The sequence below is a fragment of the Chiloscyllium plagiosum genome, unplaced genomic scaffold, assembly GCF_037043375.1.
Source record: "Chiloscyllium plagiosum isolate Xiang-an unplaced genomic scaffold, Cpla_swu_hap1 HiC_scaffold_11, whole genome shotgun sequence".
Lineage (NCBI taxonomy): Eukaryota > Metazoa > Chordata > Chondrichthyes > Orectolobiformes > Hemiscylliidae > Chiloscyllium > Chiloscyllium plagiosum.
The window spans coordinates 80,042,792-80,065,343 of NW_028270149.1; the positions used below are offsets into that span (position 1 = coordinate 80,042,792).

General features: G+C 40.9%; 1 protein-coding gene across 2 annotated transcripts in view; it reads right to left on the bottom strand.

Annotated features, from left to right (window-relative positions):
* Positions 1-2,057: 2,057 nt before the first annotated feature.
* The window catches only part of LOC122557095 (sodium- and chloride-dependent neutral and basic amino acid transporter B(0+)-like), a 53,768-nt gene continuing 33,273 nt past the window's right edge, over positions 2,058-22,552 (bottom strand). For both annotated transcript variants that reach the window (XR_015758693.1, XM_087992226.1), the window contains exon 9: positions 2,058-2,192. The gene's annotated coding sequence lies outside the window, so the exon portion shown is untranslated. The remainder of the gene's footprint in view (positions 2,193-22,552) is intronic.

Here is a 22,552-nt window from a genome sequence, read left to right on the forward strand (position 1 = left end):
ATTCTTGATAGTGACCCCAAGAAAAGCATTATGCTTAAACAAATGGAAGTTGTCTGTTAATGACGTCAGTACCTGGGAATTGGTTCCAGGAGCTCTGGAAAAGATTCTATGATTGAGCAAATGGCAGATGAGGCTTCAGGAAGAGACGGTCAGTCTATGAGGGCATAGCTAAGTTGCTGGTTTGAACTGTCTATTCTGTGGAAATGAATTTGGCTATTGGTGAAACAGCATGAAGATTTGAAAGCTCCCTGCCTTATCTCAAACACCAGCTTCCAGAAGCCCGGAGAGTAGAAAGCAGAGGCAGAAGTAATGCTCCTTTTACCTTCATAAACTGAAAAGGTATCCTGATCAATGTTTCCAGAGAAGTGACCAAGGAGTTCACATCTTGGCCTGTGAAATAATGTGCCGGCCCTTCCTTTCAATGAGTTGTGAAAGTTATTTTCTTCCATTTATCCCCTAATGGGTTTGTCTATCTGTCTCTTCTGTGAATGGGGTTGAAAACAAATTCAGGTTAAAAGCATAGATATTAATCAGAATACCTTGTTTAAATTTTCTCTGCTAAAGTTATTGTGCATTTAGTAAATTGTTTAAGATACAAAACCAGGGCCGGAAATTGATTATTTGCAAATTCCGGGATTGGTTGTTCAAAAGTCTGGTTAGGAACCATTGGAGTAATTGTTATGGGGAGAGGGTGGGAGGTTTGAGAGTTTTAATTTTACTACGTTGCTGTGGTAGAAAGACAGATTGGGTTCAGCTGCCACACTTGTAAATGCAACATGAAATTTACAAATTGCCTCCTTATTTTGAATGACTGAGATCTGAACATGCATTGTGATCTCCACAGCTGATCACTGGGATTATCTAATTTTGCTGCCAGAATTTTTGTGAAGCACTCTGATTTGTCTACATGTCTTCAACAATAAGAACAACTTATATAGTACCTTTAATATAATCAAGGTGTTTTGCAACAGCCTTACAAAGCAAAATTACATTCTGAGCCATGTAAGCAGACATCAGACCAAACATGGAAAATATTTTAAGGAGCCTCTGAAAGGAGGAACCAAAGGCGTCGATGTTTACAGAGAGTATTTTCATGTCTAGGATCAGAACAGCTGAAGGCACAGCTACCAATAGTGGAACAATTAAAATCAGAAATGCTCAAGAAATCAGAATCAAATCACTGGAGATGTATCAGCGGCTTGTGGGGTTGGAGAAGAATGCTGAGACAGGGATGGATGAGTCCTTGGAGGAATTTGAAAAGAAGGATTATCATTTAAAAATTGTTGCTTTGATTCACCGATGTCGATCAGCAAGAAACAGGAATGTTGGCTGAATGGACCGTAGTGCAATTAAGCACCAGACAACAGAAATTTGAATGTTCTCAAATTTGTGGAGGATAGAGTGCAGGAAGTGAGTCAAGGGTCAATTGGAAAAGTCAACTCTACGGCACAAATTAATCCATGGGGTGTGGGCATTACTGTCCACGGCAGTGTTTATTGCCCATCCCGAATTGCTCCAGGGCAGTTAAGGGTCAACCATATTGCTGTTGATGTGGGGTCACATGTAGGCAGATGTGGACAGTTTGAGATCGCAGATTCCCTTTGGTATTTTACAACAATTGCTCATGGTTACATGGCTGCCATTACACAAGTTTTTAATTCCAATTGTTTATCAAATGCACCTTTTAATGTGCCATGATGAGATTTGAACTGTGTCCCCAAAAAATTAGCCTGCAGTTCTCAATTATTAACCCAGTGATATTGCCACTTCACTACCTCAGTAGCAGATGTGAAGAACAGGGGAATAAATTGTACATCAATTCCCAGGTAGAGATTAATGTTCTTGTTGAGGATGCAGATATGTGGTCAGGAACTAAACTCAGCGTCAAATATGAGACCATGGTAACAAACAGAACAGCAGAACCTCAGATATTTTCCAGATAGGGGATAAGGATGGGCAACTTATCCATGCAGGAATATTTGGATCTGTATCAGTAATATTGTAACATAAGATTGTAGTGATCTCTGATAAGCAATGTTTGTTTAAGATGAACACAGTTTCAAAGGTACTTACTAAGAGAATAAAGCCACAAGTTTCTATGGTTTTGAACACAACAAATAATGAAAGGTTGTCCTTTGCTTGTCCAATATTGGATGAGAATTGCTGCCTTACATTGTGGGAAAATGCTTATCCTGAAAGAGAGAAGAAAATCAGTTATAGTGTTGCATTGTGTTTGGGTGAGGAGCTGCCTGATTTTCCCTTATTTGTCAAATAATGTAGGACGGGGCTGTGGAGATGCTTGTGTTTGGTGAAAACTCATGATTTTCCCTTTTTGTCTAAGTGGGGCAGGGGGTGGAGATAGATGTATCTGTAAAATCTAAATCACCACCCCCAGCAGTGTAAATCACCCAATTTACTCACATTAAGAGCTGACAGGTGACTGAGGATGAGGATCTCATCCTATCACAGGCCTTAACATTAGTAACCTAGGTCACTAGAAGCTGCGGGCCAATCAGAGACTGGCACTCTCTGAGCCCAAAAGTCTACCATTTGAGGTAGACACTTTGGGGAGAGTCCATCAGCAAGAAGAGAAGTACTTTTAAACTTGTTCTTGCAGGGCACTGTCACGGGAACAGCAAGAGATCAATGTCATCAAAGACAAGCGCAGGATCTCAAAAGGTCGTCCTCATCCCCCCTCAGATTGCCATTGCTTTCCAAGAAATGAGCCACTTTTCTTGTGCAAGAAAGAGTCAGGTGATCAGGAGGTGGTGAGCTAAGACCCTGAAGTACACTTTAATTGACTCCTGAAAGACTTCCATTGCTGGCAAGTTGAGAAAATCACCCACGGACCTACTCATCCAGCAGTTAGTTGCTGAAGTGGTAGGAAGTGAGTCAGTTAATTTCCAAGATAATCTCGTTCAAACGTACCTCCTAGATGCCAACAGTTTGGAATTGTCTATCTGTAATGAGAATCTATTTACTTGTCATGAATAATTATTCTTTTTAAGTACAGAAACCTGGTCCATGCTTTCTGTCATCCTGGACCTGAAAGTCAGGTCCGTTGGGAAATTTGGCATACTTATTAAAATCTTTAACTTTTGAGATGACCCTGGGAATAGTGCAGCTTGATGTCCAGTGTGCTACAGCAGTCAGGCATCATACTTGTTTTCAAATCCTTTCAAGGTCTGACACTCTGTATCTCTCTTAACTCCTCTAACTCTCATTACCAAGCTGCCTGTTTCCTACAAATTCTGGCATCTTGTGTTCACATCTTTCCACCATTTATGGCCATGCCTTCAGCTACTGAGACCCAGAGATCTGGGATTTCCTCCCCGATACATTCTGAAACTCCACCTCTCTGTCGTGCTATACATTTTATACAAGTAAACACGAAGTGAATGTCTTTGTTCCTTGCCAGAGCTTTAATTCCCATTTGCATCCCTCTCCCTCGGATGAAGGTGAGTCAGACCATTTGCATCCTTGGTGTTGTGTTTCCCTTCAGATGAGCTTTTGATCACAACCCTGTGCCTCCAAAAACATTTCCTTCACCCCTTATGAAATGTCTTGACCCAGTTCTGCCTCAGCACATCCACCTACAAAACTCTAAAACATTCTTTTGTAAGCTCTTGACAATGCATGCTGAGGTCTTGTCTCCCAACAGTCCCTCTCCTACATTATTTCGACATTATTGCTTTTTTGAGAAATGTTTGTTTATCCATTACTCTGGTTCTCATGTCCTCAATCATGTCAAATCTAAATCACACACCACCCTGTGCTGAATGTACAACAGGGGTATTCATTCTGATAACAACTCAATTTTAAACTCTTCGACAGTGCTTTAAGTATATTTATGGACCCATCCTTGTTAAACCTGTACCCTCCCATAGCCATATAAACCATTGAAGTATCTGCACTGCAGTTCTGACATTTTCTGTTCCTTGAATTTGAATTTCACTATTATCGGTGGTTATGCTTTCAACTACTTTGGCCTAATCTGGAATTCCCTCTTGTTATCATGGTATATGTTGTAGTCATGCCCTGCAGAACTGTTTGGTTTACCTTGGGTAGATTTAATGTCACAAACCTTTATTACTCGTACTAGTCTAAGTTGCTAATAGCAGTTGGGAAAGGTTGCATGCACAAAGTGTTTTGCAGAAGATAGTCTTAGTAAACAGAATAAATTGAGTACATAGTACTTATTAGCTAGTTCTAGCATATCTGAGTCATGTGATAGTCTCTTCTGTAACACCAGGCTAGAGTTTTGAATATGAACACAATACTACGAGCTACATGAACTCTGCACAAGATCAACTGAAACTAAAACTGCTGTGCTCCTCCCAGGAACACTTACTTATATCTTGATGGGCAGAGCTTATCTCATGATGTGAGTTAACCCTCTCAGCTACTATTTATCTTAAAAAATAGGCTTATGGTTATAAAGATATACTACATATCTCAGTATCGCAGTATTATCTATGTCTGAGACATTGGAGATTAGACATGGGTGTATAATTCAAAGTTTGTGCGAAGATTTGTAGCTCAGGTGCTCGTTGTTGTGGTTCTGTTCGCCGAGCTGGAAGTTTTTGTTGCAAACGTTTCGTCCCCTGGCTAGGCGACATCATCAGTGCTTGGGAGCCTCCTGCGAAGCGCTTCTTTGATGTTTCCTCCGGTGTTTATAGTGGTCTGTCCCTGCCACTTCCGGTTGTCAGTTTCAGCTGTCCGCTGTAGTGGTTGGTATATTGGGTCCAGGTCGATGTGTTTGTTGATGGAGTTTGTGGATGAATGGCATGCCTCTAGGAATTCCCTGGCTGTTCTCTGTCTGGCTTGCCCCACGATAGTAGTGTTGTCCCAGTCGAATTCATTAGATTAGATTAGATTAGATTACATTACAGTGTGGAAACAGGCCCTTCGGCCCAACAAGTCCACGCCGACCCGCCGAAGTGAACCCACCCATACCCCTACCCCTACCCCTACATTTACCCCTTACCTAACACTACGGGCAATTTAGCATGGCCAATTCACCTGGCCCTGCACATCTTTGGACTGTGGGAGGAAACCGGAGCACCCGGAGGAAACCCACGCAGACACGGGGAGAACGTGCAAACTCCACACAGTCAGTCGCCTGAGGCGGGAATTGAACCCGGGTCTCTGGCGCTGCGAGGCAACAGTGCTAACCACTGTGCCACCGTGCCGCCCACTTACAAAAAAAAACTGCTTGTTGTCTGCGTGTGTGGATACTAAGGATAGCTGGTCGTGTCGTTTCGTGGCTAGTTGATGTTCATGTATGTGGATTGCTAGCTGTCTTCCTGTTTGTCCTATATAGTGTTTAGTGCAGTCCTTGCATGGTATTTTGTACACTACATTCGTCTTGCTCATGTTGGGTATCGGGTCCTTCGTTCTGGTGAGTTGTTGTCTGAGCGTGGCTGTTGGTTTGTGTGCCGTTATGAGTCCTAGGGGTCTCAGTAGTCTGGCAGTCAGTTCCGAGATGCTCCTGATGTATGGTAGTGTGGCTAGTCCTTTTGGTTGTGGTATGTCCTCGTTCCGTGGCCTTTCTCTTAGGCATCTGCTGATGAAGTTGCGTGGGTATCCGTTTTTGGCGAATACCTTGTATAGGTGTTCCTCTTCTTCTTTTTGCAGTCCTGGTGTACTGCAATGTGTTGTGGCCCTTTTGAATGGTGTCCTGATGCAGCTTCGTTTGTGTGTGTTGGGGTGGTTACTTTCGTAGTTTAGGACTTGGTCTGTGTGTGTGGCTTTCCTGTATACTCTTGTAGTGAATTCTCTGTCTGGTGTTCTCTGTACCATCACGTCTAGGAATGGGAGTTGGCTATCCTTTTCTTCTTCTCTCGTGAATCGGATTCCTGTGAGTGTGGCATTGATGATCCGGTGTGTTTTTTCTATTTCCGTGTTTTTAATGATTACAAACGTGTCATCGACATATCTGACCCAGAGTTTGGGTTGAATTTGTGGTAGGACTGTTTGTTCTAACCTTTGCATAACTGCCTCTGCTATGAGTCCCGAGATTGGTGATCCCATGGGTGTTCCGTTGATTTGTTCGTATATCTGATTGTTGAATGTGAAGTGTGTTGTGAGGCACAAGTCCAGTAGTTTAACTATGCCGTCTTTGTTGATAGGTTCAGCGTCCTGTTTTCTGTTCTGTATGTCCAGTAGGTTGGCTATTGTTTCTCTGGCTAGGGTTTTGTCAATCGAAGTGAACAGTGCCAACACGTCGAATGATATCATGGTTTCTTCTTTGTCTATGTGTATATTTCTGATGATGTCCAAGAATTCCTGTGTTGATTGTATAGAGTGTTTGGATCCGCTGACCAGGTGTTTCAGTTTCTGTTGTAGTTCTTTGGCCAGTTTGTATGATGGTGTCCCTGGTAGTGATACTATGGGTCTGAGTGGGATGTCTGGTTTGTGTACTTTAGGTAATCCATAGAATCTGGGGGTGTTGTTGCTTTCCAGTTTCATTCTTTGTAGGTCAGCTCTGGTTATCTGTCTGTTTTTTTGTAGATTCCTTAGTGTGTTATTTATCCTATTGGTGAGCTGTGGGGTGAGGTCAAACTCCCTCTTTTGGTAGGCGTTGGTATCTTCAAGTAGTTGTTGTGCTTTTTGGATGTAATCAGATTTATCTAGGATGACCGTCATTCTGCCTTTATCTGCTGGTAGTATGATTATGTTCTTATCGTTTCTTAGTGATTTCAGTGCTTCCCTCTCCTTGGTGTTGAGGTTATGTGTTTGTCTTTTCCTTATTATCATAGGTACGACAGTTTGTCTCACTGTTTGTTGTGTCTCTTCTGTCAGTCCATTGTTCCTGAGTGTGCCTTCTAGTGCTGCTAGGAAGTCTGCTGTCTTGGCATCCCTGTGGTTGTAGTTGAGTCCCTTGGCCAGTATTGTTCTTTCCGTGTCTGTGAGCTGTCAGTGGGAGAGGTTTTTAACCCAGGTGTGTGTTGTAGTGTCCTCTTTGTTGTGTGTTAGTTTGGCCATTTTTTCTTTTAGTGCTGTTTTTTTGCGGAGTGTAGTCCTGTTCTGTCCTATGGTGACAGCCTGTTCTATGGTCCTGGTCCATTCCTGATTCGTGGTTTTTGAAATTAACGACTTTTGGCGCGCAATTTCATGTCTGTATCTGTGAAGTCGGTTGTGAGCGTCTGTAATCATTACCTGGATCATCCTGAATTCGTTCTGCTGGGCTGTTTCCCTGGCTTGTGGATTGTTGACTGGTGGTCTGTATCTGACACATTGTGGAAGGATTCGATTCTTTCGGCATTCGTGTAGGAACCAGAGTTGTTTGTATGTGGTGCTTAGTCGGTTAGTGCAGGATTCCCATTTCCTGGCTTGTCTCAGCGTCTCTCGCCCGTAAGTGTTCAAAGTTTGTGCGAAGATTTATAGCTCGGGTGCTCGTTGTTGTGGTTCTGTTCGCCGAGCTGGAAGTTTTTGTTGCAAACGTTTCGTCCCCTGGCTAGGCGACATCATCAGTGCTTGGGAGCCTCCTGCGAAGCGCTTCTTTGATGTTTCCTCCGGTGTTTATAGTGGTCTGTCCCTGCCGCTTCCGGTTGTCAGTTTCAGCTGTCCGCTGTAGTGGTTGGTATATTGGGTCCAGGTCGATGTGTTTGTTGATGGAGTTTGTGGATGAATGGCATGCCTCTAGGAATTCCCTGGCTGTTCTCTGTCTGGCTTGCCCCACGATAGTAGTGTTGTCCCAGTCGAATTCATGTTGCTTGTTGTTTGCCTGTGTGGATACTAAGGATAGCTGGTCGTATCGTTTCGTGGCTAGTTGATGTTCATGTATGCGGATTGCTAGCTGTCTTCCTGTTTGTCCTATATAGTGTTTAGTGCAGTCCTTGCATGGTATTTTGTACACTACATTCATCTTGCTCATGTTGGGTATCGGGTCCTTCGTTCTGGTGAGTTGTTGTCTGAGCGTGGCTGTTGGTTTGTGTGCCGTTATGAGTCCTAGGGGTCTCAGTAGTCTGGCAGTCAGTTCCGAGATGCTCCTGATGTATGGTAGTGTGGTTAGTCCTTTTGGTTGTGGTATGTCCTCGTTCTGTGGTCTTTCGCTTAGGCATCTGCTGATGAAGTTGCGCGGGTATCCGTTTTTGGCGAATACCTTGTATAGGTGTTCCTCTTCTTCTTTTTGCAGTCCTGGTGTACTGCAGTGTGTTGTGGCCCTTTTGAATAGTGTCCTGATGCAGCTTCGTTTGTGTGTGTTGGGGTGGTTACTTTCGTAGTTTAGGACTTGGTTTGTGTATGTGGCTTTCCTGTATACTCTTGTAATGAATTCTCTGTCTGGTGTTCTCTGTACCATCACGTCTAGGAATGGGAGTTGGCTATCCTTTTCTTCTTCTCTCGTGAATCGGATTCCTGTGAGTGTGGCATTGATGATCCGGTGTGTTTTTTCTATTTCCGTGTTTTTAATGATTACAAACGTGTCATCGACATATCTGACCCAGAGTTTGGGTTGAATTTGTGGTAGGACTGTTTGTTCTAACCTTTGCATAACTGCCTCTGCTATGAGTCCCGAGATTGGTGATCCCATGGGTGTTCCGTTGATTTGTTCGTATATCTGTTTGTTGAATGTGAAGTGTGTTGTGAGGCACATGTCCAGTAGTTTAACTATGCCGTCTTTGTTGATAGGTTCAGCGTCCTGTTTTCTGTTCTGTATGTCCAGTAGGTTGGCTATTGTTTCTCTGGCTAGGGTTTTGTCAATCGAAGTGAACAGTGCCGTCACGTCGAATGATATCATGGTTTCTTCTTTGTCTATGTGTATATTTCTGATGATGTCCAAGAATTCCTGTGTTGATTGTATAGAGTGTTTGGATCCGCTGACCAGGTGTTTCAGTTTCTGTTGTAGTTCTTTGGCCAGTTTGTATGATGGTGTCCCTGGTAGTGATACTATGGGTCTGAGTGGGATGTCTGGTTTGTGTACTTTAGGTAATCCATCAACAAAGTCCATCAACAAACACATTGACCTGGACCCAATATACCAACCACTACAGCGGACAGCTGAAACTGACAACCGGAAGCGGCAGGGACAGACCACTATAAACACTGGAGGAAACATCAAAGAAGTGCTTCGCAGGAGGCTCCCAAGCACTGATGATGTCGCCTAGCCAGGGGACGAAACGTTTGCAACAAAAATTCCAGCTCGGCGAACAGAACCACAACAATGGGTGTACAATTTCTGTGATAAACAAACGGGTTTGTTTTAGTATAATATGAATTGCCATTGGTTGGAACAAACTATAGGATAACCTGTACAGGATCAGGTTTTCTTTCCTAATTGTAAGCAAATGATGGGAAAAATTCAGCAGAAAATTCTAAAATTGTACATTTCCTTTCATAGAAAATTTCTGTTGCTTGCACATCAGCTCCTGATTGGGGTCCATAGTTGGAACAACACAGAAGGGGGAAAGATACAGAATGGATCCTGACTCTCCAAAAGTCCTGAACAGTCTGCACCTTCTGACCTCTCCTCAGATCTGAAAATTTAAGGGAATATTTCTGTTTGGACTGTTTGTCCTGAAAATCCATCCACTGTAACTTCAATATCTGTTCTCCAGTATCACCAACTATTTAGTTGGTACAGCCATGAGTAGATTAGTAGTACAATAGAATTGCGGAGCATCAAAATTTCCACACCATAAACCTTCAGTCATGCTCTGGTCTGAGCACTGGTACTATTACTTAGGATACTAACAATAGATAGTTTCTTCATCAGGAATGTATTTAACTTCAAGAAAGTTAACCGGGATTTGAAATTAATGTATTTGGAGACCCATACACAATGAAGTTATATCAATAAAATGTGATTAAGAAATAGCTGATGATATAAGACCACTCAATGCTAAATGGTGTCCAAATTTTAGTGATAATCTTGACTACTGAGTTCCTGTGGCCAAGTTGGAAAATGTACCTGTAAGCCAATGGCTCTGGTTCCATTACAACAACGTTTCTATCTAAGTCGCACGGAGATGCTCATTCTAAATCTGCCTCAGAGGGTGAATCTCATTCACTCATTTGAAAATGCTGATGAGTCTAAACTATTCTCCATCAAAACAACTTTCTATGCTCATGGATTATTTGTAAACTACCAACATGAAATTGACACACATTTTTAGATGTTGCAGTCCAAGGGAGAAGGGGTTTGCATCCGTCATTGTCATGGTGTCATTTTGTACAATAAAAAGAGTTTAGGGACAGGACAGGTATTTGCAAGGACTGCATGCAGGTCTAATCGAGGAAATGTATTCTGAGTGACAGCTAAGATGAGTATAGATGAGAAATTCATGGAAATGTAATTGTGGATATTGCTCAAAATTGAAGTGAGTAGGTTCCATAAGTTTTAATGTTATTTGGACAGTGCAAGAAATTGTTAATAGAATACTGAGGTGTGAGCCTTGATCATTTTACCCCACCATCGTTTGTTCAGTTTGGATTTCTGAATTAGGTTATAAAACTGGAGGTGTGGATTCACCTATTAAAAAAGTCACTGTCTATTGTGAACGGCAGGAACTCTTGTTATGACTCACATTAACAGTAGGCAGTCTGGGTTCCTACCCATTAGTTACATAGTGTGAGCAAATTGGAACATGAACTCCAGCTTCTGTATGTCTGTCTGGATAGTCAACATGTACAGTAGCGCCTCGACTTACGAACTTAATCCGTTCCGGGACCCGGTTCGCGAACCGAAAAGTTCGCAAACTGAATTAATTTTTCCCATTGTTCGGATAGCGTAAGAATGCTTTGACGTAGCAATGAACGCTGTTCACAGCGCACGTGCCAAAGACGAACTGAATGAGATCACGCGGGACCTGAGAGCTTTTGCGTTCAACAAGCGCGTAGCAAAGCAGAACAATGAAACCAGGTGGTCGCACACAGGCCTTTTGCGTTCGCACCCTGAATTTCGTACGTACATTGAAGCAAAATTTTATATACAATCCTGTTCGTAAACAGATTTGTTCGTGAACGGGGTCGTTTGTATGTTGAGGCGCTACTGTACTTCCAAATAAATCAATCACGAAATGTTGTATTCACCACAAGGCCAAAGAAGCTATTTTAACTCCAACTTGTGCTTTTTCATGACCATATAATTCTCTATCAATTTTCTTTGTTAATTCTTTGTGGGTTCATTTTCTATTTAAATCAGACATCGTATTGATGATTGGTAAGAAATTAATCTTGATTAAGTTATAACTAGTGAGTCGGTGTTAAGCATATGGAATACTGGATGTTTATTTACTAATTAATGTTGTGCAAGCTTAAATGTTATTGGAAAATGTGCCACCAGTAGAAACTGTTGAATGAAATTACTCTAACTTTTAATATGTTGCGGATATCATAGCCTTGCTCAGGAATAAGTCTTATTTTCACAATCTGATGATGGTTTGTGAATAAAGGAAGTTATTCCTTTCATGAATTGTACTTTTGAACTGAGGTATTCTTGATAAAAGAAGTAATTGGAGACTAGTTAGACCAAGAACAGTAGAACCAATCAAGAGGCTAACAGTAAGCAATACCATGGTGTTCATGAAAGGACAAAAAAGTGGATATTTATAAAACCATAAAGAATACGAACAGGAAGAGGTTTCTCAGCCCCTCGAGCCTGCTCCATCATTCATTAAGATCTGAGAGTTCTCATATCCATGTTCCTACATTGTTCTCATAATCCTTGATAGTATGACTGATCAAGAGTCTAAGTTGGCCTTAAATACACAGAAGGGGCTATGCCCCACAGCTCTCTGTGGCAAGGAGTTCCAAAGACTCTCAATCTTCTGAGAGAAGAAATTTCTCCTCATTTGAGACTTAAATTAATGCCCCTTAATTCCGAGATTATGCACTTAGATTCTCAGCATTTACCCTGTCAAACCTTTTATGAATCTTATGTACTTTAATGAGATCACTTCTCATTCTTCTGAACTCCAGTGAGTAGAGTGCCAACCTGTTTATCCTTTGTTCGTAAGATAATCCCCTCGTACCAGGGGTCAATCTTGTTTTCAGACATGCTCCCTTGCTAGCTGAAGACTCCTAAGGTGGGATTCCTTAACACCAATTCACAGAATCACAGAACTGTTCATGCGCAGAAAGAGGGCCTTCAGCTCACCATGTCTGTGCTGACTTTCTGAATAAGTAATTCACTTAGTACCATTCTTCTGCTTCTGCCCATAGCCCTGAAAATTCTGCCTTTTCAGATGATGGTCTAATTTCAGTTGAACACTTCAATTGAACCTGCCTCCTCCAAATGTCACCACACGGGTACTTTTCCAACATTCACTACTTATCTCACAAAGCTGGTCCTTTTTTTTCTAAAAGTTGTTCATTTTCTCAAGGATACAGTGTCCTTGTTTTTTTTTTGAGGGCTTGTAGGAGGAGAGGAGACTGGTTTGGTAGCGAGATTAAAGGATTTTGAGAGGAATTTTTGTTTATATGTAAACAGATGAGACTTCAGATCATGTTTTAGAAGTGACTTGCATAACGAAAGGGGAGTGGTCAGCGCTCTAGCTGAGCAGTTCAATCCAGAATTAGTTGGATGTTCAGCAGTGAGCTGTGTGTAAACAGCTTACTAAACTCTCTCTCTCTTTCTGCTCTTCTAACTTCAACCTGTAAGCATCTGTCCCATTGTTAAAATTATTTTTTTAAGGGGGTTTGCTTATTGGGAATGTCGTGCATATTTGGAAGAGCATAATTAAGTCTAGTTCGGATAGACTGAGTTTTGTTGGGGATCTGTATTCTGTTCTTTGTGTTTCATTGTGTAATTTTGTGAATAAATTTCTGTCTGTTTTAAAACCTAGTCGTCAATCTAGCTAGCTTACTCCGGGTAATTTTCACTGTACACCTACTGAAACAAATTGCAAAGTTATGGTCTGAGTTGCCTGCTCAAGAATGTTTTGAGTGGGCAAAACAGATTTGGAGCTTTTTGTGGGATTTTAAACAGTGAGAGGTAGGTGCTAGTGTCTTTATTTTGGGTGTTGGTTTGGCTGGGTAGATAAAGCTTGCGATAGTAATAGCTCTTTTGGTCACCAAAAGTTTTCTGGAAGTGGATGTGGTGACTTTGGAAGTTTTGTAAAAGGTGAATAAGACCAAGCTCCAGGAATTAGCAAACGAGCTGGAATTGGACCTGCCTGCTTCCGCGAGGAAAGGAGAGATAATTACAGCAGTAGCTCAGCATTTAAATTTGCAGGTGAAACCATCACAATCTATCAAAATTGCAAGAATTCAATTGCAAATGAAGCAGCTTGAGTTAGAGGTGAGAGATAAGGAAAGGGCAGCAGAAATGAAACAATTTGAGTGATGATTAAAATCAGAAGAGAGGGAAAAAGAGAGAGCAGCAGAAGAAAGTAAAAGAGAACATGTTTGAACTTCAGAAACTGACACTTAAAAAGGAAAGTCAGCTTAAAAGGCTGGAGATAAAGGCCGAAGGTAAGCTTAATGAGGAAGAGAGTGAGGAGGAGCAAGCCCCTGGTAGTCAGAAGCCTAGTGAGAAACTGTTTAAGTATGTTCAAGCATTGCCTAGATTTAATAAGAAGGATATGGAAGCCTTTTTCATCTCATTTGAAAAGGTGGCTAAACAAATACAGTGGCCAGTGGTAATGTGGGTTTTGTTGATCCAGACAAAACTTGTAGGTAGGGCTAGTGAGGTATTCGCATTACTATCAGAGGACGTATCTGAGGAATATGAGAAGGTGAAAAAAAACATTTTAAGTGCACATGAGCTTGGACCACAAGCTTATAGACAATGTTTCAGGAATCTAAGGAGGGACCCAGGTCAAACCTACATTGAGTTTGAAAGGATCAACCAGGGTAATTTCAATAGTTAGATAAGAGTTTTAAGAATTGAGCAAACCTATGATGCCCTTAGAGAGGTAATTATTTTGGAGGAATTCAAAAATTCACTGCTTGAAGTAGTGGAAAAGCAGAGAGTTAAAACAGTAAGGTTAGCAGCCAAAGTGGCTGATGATTATGAGCTGGTCCATAACATACAGTTTGGGTTCCAGAAACAATTTCAGTCCATGAGTGATAGAAATTAGGGCAAAGAGAAATCCTCACGTGGAAAGGGAAAGGTAGATCTCAGTGAAGATAACTTACCACAGGGTAAAAAAAAACAAACCCTTGAGGGGGACAAAGAAGTTAAAAAGCTATGGTGTTTTCATTGTAATAAAGTGGGCCACACAAAATCACAGTGCTTGCAGGCTGGGAGAAGGCCAGATGTAGGAAAATCAGACAAGCTGGGAGTTTTGTTGGACTAGTAACAAAAAGCACAAGGGAAGTTAGACAACTGCCTCAGAGTGTACAAGATGATCAGAGGTTAGTTAAACAGGAAGTACCAGATCTGCTTAAAAAATATACAAGCAAGGGCAACATTTATTCACATAGGCCAGGAGAAGCAGGTAAAGAGGTGACAATAATAAGGGACACAGGATCCTCTCGGTCTGTAATGCTGAAGGATGAGGAGATGTGTACTCCTGAGGGACTATTGCCAGAAAAGGTCCTGGTAATAGGAATTCATAGTGAGACAAAAAACACTCAATTATGTAAAGTGAGGCTACAGAATTGAATGGAATTGAATTTATTGTCACGTGTACTGAGGCACAGTGAAAAGCTTTGTCTCAGAGACTCCAGAGAAGAGTGAAGAATTTGTGGTAGGAATACTGGGCATACTCTCAGTTCCAGGAATAAAATTTGTCCTTGCAAATGATATAGCTGATTCACCGGTAGGCGCGCTGCCTACTTTAGTTGAAAAGCCAGTAGAGACACAGGCAACGGAATTTTCCCAGATTGTGTGATCACAAAATCAGAGAGGCACAAGCTGAAGCAGTAGAGATCAAAAGGCACAGATAAAGCTGAGATATCGTCATCCAAGATTTGTTTTGATTACGTAAGTGGGACAGAGCAGGAGCAACTAGGTAAACATCCAAGTATTGTTAGCTCTATTACACTTATTGAGTTATAGCAGAACAATTACATGATTAGATTACATTACAGTGTGGAAACAGGCCCTTCGGCCCAACAAGTCCACACCGACCCGCCGAAGCGCAACCCACCCATACCCCTACATTTACCCCTTACCTAACACTATGGGCAATTTAGCATGGCCAATTCACCTGACTTGCACATCTTTGGACTGTGGGAGGAAACCGGAGCACCCGGAGGAAACCCACGCAGACGCGGGGAGAACGTGCAAACTCCACACAGTCAGTCGCCTGAGGCAGGAAATGAACCCAGATCTCCGGCGCTGTGAGGCAGCAGTGCTAACCACTGTGCCACCGTGCTGCCCACTGATGAGAATTTAAATTTAGATGAGAATTTAAAACAGTTATATCAAAAGGCATTTACAGAGAAGGAGAGTGAATGCATTCTTATGTGTTATCACTTAACAAATAATGTCTTAATGAGGAAATAGACACCAACGCACATTTAAGCAGATGAGAAATAGGCAGAGATTCATCAAATTGCTTTGCCAGTAGGGTATAGAAAGCAAGGGGCACATTTGCTCCCACTTGGGGAGAGGAAAACAGTGGCTAAAATACAAAGACATTTTTACTGGCCTGGATTACACAATGATGTAGTTGAACTTTGCCAGATGTGTCGTTTATGTCAGCTGATCGGAAAACCACAGGCAGTAATAAAATCTGCACTTTTAATACCTATTCCAGCATTTGACGAACCTTTCACAAGAGTCTTGATTAATTGCGTAGGACCCCTACCTCAAACAAAAAGCAGGTATAAGTACTTATTAACAATAATGCATGTGTTGAATAGATTCCCAGAGGCAATCCCATTATGCAATATCACAGCAAAAAGGGTTGTAGAAGAATCACTTAAATGTTTTACTATATATGGACTACCAATAGATATCCAGTCAGATCAATGACCAAACTTCACATCCAAACTATTCAAGGAGGTTTTGGATAACTTGGGAATAAAGCAATTCAAATCTACTGCGTACCATCCAGAATCGCAGGGAGCGCTAGAGAGATGGCATCAAATATGAAAGACCATGTTGAGGGCTTATGGTCAGGATTATCCAGATGATTGGAATAACGGAGTTCTGCTTGTACTTTTTGTAATCAGAGACACACTGAATGAATTGATCATTTGAATTAATTTTTGGACATGAAGTAAGAGGACCATTAACATTGATTAAAGAGAAATTAATAAGTTGGAATTCAGAGACCACCCATTTGGACTATATGTCAAATTTTAAAAAATGATTAAACAGAGCTGCAGAGTTGGCCACATAGCATTTAGGTTAGATTAGCTTCCCTCCAGTATGGAAATAGGTCATTTGGCCCAACAAGTCCACACTTACCATCCGAAGAATAACCCACCAAGACCCATCTGACTAATGCACTTAACACTATGGGCAATAGCCATATCACCTAACCTGCACATCTTTAGACTGTGGAAGGAAACCCATGCAGACACAGGGAGAATGTGCAAACTCCACACAGACAGTCACCTGAGGCTGGAATCGAACCTTGGTCTTTGGTAGTGTGAGGCAGCTGTGCTAACCACTGAGCCATTGTGCCTCAGCATATCACAATATGCAATGAAACAGGAAGTGGATAAGAAAACACAAATTTGCAATTTGTAATTGGGGATAAGGTATTGATGTTACTTCCAGTAACAGGTGAGCCTTTAAAAGCAAGGTATAGTGGACCTTTGTCAAATCGAGAGGAAATTGAGTGAGGTGAACAAGAAGAAATTTCACAGAGTGTGTCATGTGACTATGTTCAAAAAATATTTTGATAAGGAAGGAAAGCAAGAGGAGAAGGTGTTAATGATTACCGCACAGAAGGAAGAACCTAGTTCAGAGGCTTCTGAATTGGACATTCCTCAAATCAAATTGGACAATGAAGAAGTTGTCAAAAATTGGGATAAATTATTGAGTTACCTTCCACAAGAAAATCGAAATGACCTGAAAGAGTTGTTACTATCACACAGGGAGATATGCAGAAATAAACTGGGAAGTACTAACCTAATTGCATGATGTAGATATAGGAGATGCTGTTCCGATTAAGCAATATCGTTATAGGCATAACCCTCTAAAATCGGCACAGTTTCATAAGGAGATAGAGCACATGGTATAATCAAAGTGATTTACAGTTCCTGGAGTTCATCCATAGTCATGGTGTCAAAGCCAGTTGGTACGCAATGGTTATGTGTGGATTATTGCAAAGTCACCGTGTTACAAAGACTGATGCATATCCAATTCCCAGGTTGAAGGACTGTGTTAAAAAAGTGGGACAAGCAACTTACATTTCTCAGCTGGATTGTTCAGAGGCTACTGACAAGTACCCCTGTCAGACAGAGCAAAAGCAATTTTGGTGTTTGTAACACCAAATGGACTATATCAGTTCAAAGTCATGCCATTTAGTATGAAAAAAGCTCCAGCCACATCTCAGAGATTGACGAAGAAGGTCATTGCTGGGTGACCCAGTTGTGTTGTTTATATTGATGACATGGTGATTTTTAGTCACTCATGGAAGGAACATTTACAGCATTTATCGGACTTGTTCCAGGGACTTTGGAAGGCATGCTTGGTGGTAAACTTAACTAAAGGTGAATTTGACCAAAGACCAAGTCACCTTAGATTAGATTACATTACAGTGTGGAAACAGGCCCTTCGGCCCAACAAGTCCACACCGACCCGCCGAAGCGTAACCCACCCATACCTCTACATTTACCCCTTACCTAACACTACGGGCAATTTAGCATAGCCAATTCACCTGACTTGCACATCTTTGGACTGTGGGAGGAAACCGGAGCACCCGAAGGAAACCCACGCAGACACGGGGAGAATGTGCAAACTCCACACAGTCAGTCGCCTGAGGCGGGAATTGAACCCGAGTCTCTGGCGCTGTGAGGCAGCAGTGCTAACCACTGTGCCACCGTGCCACCTTCCTGGGCCATGTTATTGGACATGGGCAAATGGCCCCATGGGATGTGAAAACAGAAGTAATTGGGGAATTTCCCACACTGTCAATGAAAAAAGCAGTACTATGGTTCCTGGGATTGAGTGGAATTTACCGAATGTTTGTGCCAAACTTGAGCAGTGTGGCTGTTCCACTCACCGAATTGTTAAAAAAGGGCAAGAAGTTTCAGTGGACAGCAGACTGTCAAAAGGCATTTGGCAGCCTAAAGACTGTGTTAACCACTGTCCTAGTATTAGCCACAGTGGATTACACGAAGCCTTTTCAAGGTGGCTATCAATGCTAGTGACGTGGATGTCGGTGCGGTGCTCCTGCAGGAGAATGATGGGGGAATAGAAAAAAAATCAGGTATTTTTCTAGGAAGTTGAACGTTCATCAACAGAAATGGTCAATGGTGCAGAAAGAGACTTTAAGCTTGGTGTTGGCATTCCAACATGTTAGTGTTTGTATTACCAGCAATGCATCTGAGACAATCGCATACACTGATTGTAACTCATTGACATTTGTGGAAAAATTTAAGGACAAAAATGCCAGACTGTTTAGATACAGCTTGTTGTTGCAGCCATTCAATTTGATAATTGCGCGTGTGGCAGGTCATGAAGGCGTGACTGCCAATGCATTATCGAGGTTCAAATGAGATATAACGGCATTCGGTGGTGGGTGTGACACGGCCTGAATTTGCATGTGGTTCTGCATGTTTGCAAGTTTATAGTTAGTATATAAGTGTGTTTAGACTACTAACCAGTTTGTTTTTGAAGGGTTTTAAAAATGAAGCCATCTTTTCATATTGACAGTTCATTTTTCTTAAGGGGGAGGGGTCACAAAGCCGGTCCCTTTTTTTCTAAAAACTGCTCTTTTTCTCAAGGATACTGTGTCCTTGGTTTTTCTTAGACAGGTCATAAACAGCTCCTGGCTCCAAGGAGACTGGTTTGGTACAGAGATTAAAGGATTTTGAGAGGATATTTTGTTTATATGTAAACAGGTGAGATTTCAGGCCAAAGTGGTCATGTTTTAGGAGTGACCTGTATGATGAAAAGGGAGTGGTCAGCTTGCCTGAGCCGTTCAGTCCAGAACTAGTTAGAAGTTCAGCAGTGTGGAAACAGTTTGCTAAACTCTCTCTCTTTCTGCCCTTCTAACTTCAACCTGTAAGCATCTGTTCCATTTTTTGACTGTTTTTTAAAGGGGATTTGCTTATTAGGACTATTGAGTATATTTGAAGCAACATTATTAAGTCTAGTTTGGATAGACTGAGTTCTGTAGGGGTTCTTTATTCTGCTCTTTGTATCTCATTATGTAATTTTATGAATAAATTTCTGTCTGTTTTAAAACCTGGTAGTCAACCTAGCTAGCTTAGTCTGGGTAATTTTCAATACACATTTACTGAAACAAATTGCAAAGTTATGGCCTGGCTTGCCTGCTCAAGAATGTTTTGAGTGGTCTGGCCTAGTCCATAATTCTTGTGTGAGAAAGACTTTTTTCACGTAAAGCAAAAGATGGGAATGCACTTCTAGGACTGATCACTTGCATGAAATTGCTAACAGTTGTTGCCTTAAAGTTGTTACACATAAAATATTTTAAATAAACTTTTTTTCCAATTTCCATAGTTTTGCTTTTGCTATGGTTGGTTAATGTTTCATCTGAATCAAAATGAATTTATTAAACAACAAGTTGGAATTGCTGAAGTTAAATAAGTTACAGATAACAAGATTAGAAAACATCAGTCATGCCATAAATCCTAGCTATCAACACTATGAATTGACATACTTATTGTCCTATGCGAGATGTTGGTGCTCCAATCAAGACACCATTCACTCAAGATTATTAATTGGTTTAACATTCCACAAACTCTCAGACTTAAAGTAAATTAATAATCACATCGAACCTGATCAAATTCTGTTGAACTATTACTTTTGAATTTACTTTTCAAGTGGCACTTATAACAAGAATGATTTATTTCCATTTAAATGATAATTTTATACCAGGCGTAGTGCAGTGTTACACATTATGTTTCCTGTGCTTTAATCAATTCAGAAGAGGAGGCTTTGCCGCAGACTGCGTAGCTACACTGCCTCCGATTCTTACTCCAGGACACCACGGCTACAGAACATGCATCATACCAAAGACAAACAAATTGGTTATCATCTTCTGAAACCATCCAGTACAGCCCAATGGCAGATTGTAACAATAGGAGAGATTTGTAATCAGTGAGAGAAAATTGGAACCTGTACTATTGTGATCTACAGCCCCAGATTCCAAAGTGTGTCTGTGTGTAACTTTTTGCAGGTTGTTATGGCATGGAGACAGACAGCCAAATCAAATCAGCCTGCCTATCCCTGTATTCACAACACAGTAAAATTAAAATAAACAGACACTCTCAAATGGTTACTAATGTTCCCCAATGGTTCCTAACGTGACCTTTTATATAACCATTATCAGAATTTGTGAAGAATCAATCCAAACGCCAAGTTTATAGCTTAAATAACAAAATTAATAATTGGTTTATTACAATATCTTTAACACAGCAATGTTAAACAACAAGTAATCTAATTGATGTCTATGAATTTAACCCAATCTTCTTTGTTCTAGCCCCCACACAAACAAACTGACACAATTAAAGGGATAAATTGAAAGAAACATAAGAGAGATATAACTTGCCAGTTCACTCACACAAACTTGCTGATTTGTGACATCACACATATGGTATTATAAGTTGCTTGGTTTCAAAAGACACCAGTTCATGCAAATAGCTTCCAATAGGCTTCAAGGATTATTTGTTTAATTCTTAGAGCGGAAATTCTATTCACTGAACTTTCAATACATTGGTTATGGAAGGAATAACCAGGGAACAATCAAACCTCTGTCCTGTTGCTTGGAAAACCATAATGTTCTGACGAAAACAGAGCTGAAAAACCAATTCAAATTTTGCTTTCTCTTTCTGTTTCTCTACATCATTCCGTTGTTTACACTATTTGGCACCAATTAATATCCAAATATCTGCCATCTGACTGAACACAAAGCCTCCTCTCCAGAATTGAAATACCTATACATTTCTTAGAACAATAATTAATTTCCAAGCCTCATGAATAAAAACTAGTTTGTTCATTCTCTTTAAAAAACACACAAACTGCTACTCACTGTCCAAAAGTCACCTTTAGTTCTCAGCTTACAACTCCAAACTAAGAATGGCACATAAAGAAATAATGAAGCTCTCAACAAGATTCAGGATTCTCTATAAATGGCTGAGTACAGTTTGCCTGAGATTTGCTTGCTCTACAGTATTGACATTGAATCATAGTATCTGCTGTTTGGCCAACTCTCTCCACCGGTTACTTGAATGTTTCTTTAGGGTTCTTGTAACAAAGGAACTGAAGAGAATCTGCTGACCTCTTGTGGTAAGGTTGACCTTCCTGTCTTAGGTTGGATCTGCTTTGCTTCCAGATTTTTGCTTCTTTCAACATCTAAATGGCTTTCTCTAAAAGAAAATTTTCTTTGGACCACAATAAAGCTGACAAAGTCTTATCAACGTTAAAAATCACACAACACCAGGTTATAGTCCAACAGGGTTTATTTAGAAGGACTAGTTTTCAAAGCACTGCCTCTTCATCAGGTGGCTGTGGAACAGGACCATAAGACACAGAATTTCTTACAAAATGATTATTGTGTCATGGAGATGTAATGATATACTAAACAAATTTAGATGAAGTCTTTCATCTTTTAGAATGGGATATACTAGTTTCGGTTCTTTAATATGTGAATCTCAGAACTCCTTTTAAGTTACATTCTCAAGATAGCTTCAGCTTTTCTAATAATAGGTACCACCTCAGCTCAAAGAATGCACTGAAGTTGTGAAGTTAAAGTCTGTCTGTCTCCCAATATTGAGTCAGATTGGTTCTATTTCTAGAGTCTTATGAGTAATTCCAATGACAATTCTATCGCTAATGAAGGGTGCTTTCAAGACTTCATAGGCACATTTTTCCACTAACCTGGATAGATTAAGAAATAAATTTCCCATATTTTTCTCTGAATGTTGGATGCATCTGATAAATATTGCATTTTACAAAATTTAAATTTGAGGTTTTTAAAAAAAATATATTCATTCGTGGGAGGTGAGCATCGCTGGCCAGGCCAGTATTTATTGCCCATCTTTAATTACCCAGAGGTCAGTTCAGTGTCAACCACATTACTGTTGTTCTGGAGTCACACACCAGGTAAGGATGGCAGTCTGCTTCCCGAAAGGACACTTGTGAACCAGATTGGTTTTTCTGACAACCCGAATGGTTTTATGGTCATTGTTAGACTCCTAGTTCCAGATCTTAATTGAAATCAAGTTCCACCATCTACCATGACATGATTCAAACCTGGCTCTCCAGAACATTACCTGGGTCTTTACATTAACAGAACAGTCCAGCTATAATACCACTAGGCCATTGTCTTCCCTGTAATTGTGAAATACTTGCACAACTTCTGCAATGTTTTCTAATGGAACTTTTATGACTTGGCAAGTTGAATCATTGAATATAAAAGTGTGTTTGCTTGTTCAGCCTCCAATTTGGAGTCTAGTTTGGAGGCAATTCTGTACCTTAAGAACTGTTTTCTCCAAGGTGTCCAATTTTGTGTATTAT